The sequence below is a fragment of the Arachis duranensis genome, chromosome 10 (genome assembly GCF_000817695.3).
Source record: "Arachis duranensis cultivar V14167 chromosome 10, aradu.V14167.gnm2.J7QH, whole genome shotgun sequence".
Classification (NCBI taxonomy): Eukaryota; Viridiplantae; Streptophyta; class Magnoliopsida; order Fabales; family Fabaceae; genus Arachis; species Arachis duranensis.
This window is the reverse complement of record NC_029781.3, coordinates 29,837,119-29,838,181: the sequence shown is the minus strand read 5'-3', so window position 1 is coordinate 29,838,181 and position 1,063 is coordinate 29,837,119.

The following is a 1,063-nucleotide window of genomic DNA, read 5'->3' as shown; positions in this document are numbered from 1 at the left end:
CTTTTACCACACCAAACTTAGAAGGTTTGCTCGTCCTCGGGCAAAAGAAGAAAGAAGAGAGAGAGTGGTGGGGTAGATGGGGATCCTGTGGGGTCCACAGATCCTGAGGTGTCAAGGAAAAGTCATCCCTGCACCAAGTGGCAAGCAAAAACACGTTTTTAGCCATTTCTGGCGTTAAACGCCGGGCTGGTGCTCATTTCTGGCGTTTAACGCCAGCTTCTTGCCCTTCTCTGGCGTTTAACGCCAGTCTGGTGCCCCTTTCTGGCGTTAAACGCCCAGAATGGTGCCAGACTGGGCGTTAAACGCCCATCTGCTAGCCTTACTGGCGTTTAAACGCCAGCAAGTTCTCCTCCAGGGTGTGCTGTTTTGCTTTCTATTTTTCTTTCTGTTTTTTGCTTTTTCAATTGATTTTGTGACTTCTCATGATCATCAACCTATAGAAAACATAAAATAACAAAGGAGATTAGATAAAATATAACATTGGGTTGCCTCCCAACAAGCGCTTCTTTAATGTCAGTAGCTTGACAGTGGGCCCTCATGGAGAACATAAAATAACAAAGGAAATTAGATAAAATATAACATTGGGTTGCCTCCCAACAAGCGCTTCTTTAATGTCAGTAGCTTGACAGTGGGCTCTCATGGAGCCTCACAGATACTCAGAGCCTGGTGGTGGCCTCCCAACACCAAACTTAGAGTTTGACTGTGGGGGCTCTGTTTGACTTTGTTTTGAGAGAAGCTCTTCATGCTTCCTCTGCATGGTTACAGAAGGAGACCCTTGAGTCTTATAGTTTGCACTGTCTGCAAGCCACGGAACTTCCTGAATAGCAAACAATTGCTCATCCGGAAAGGTCTCAGAGATCTCAGTAGAAGGGAGGGACGCCCCAGCTACTGGTTCTATTCGGGACAGATGATCAGCTACTTGGTTCTCTGTCCCTTTTCTGTCTCTTATTTCTATATCAAACTCTTGCAGAAGCAACACCCATCTTATAAGCCTGGGTTTTGAATCCTGCTTTGTGAGTAAGTATTTAAGAGCAGCATGGTCAGTGTACACAACCACTTTGGA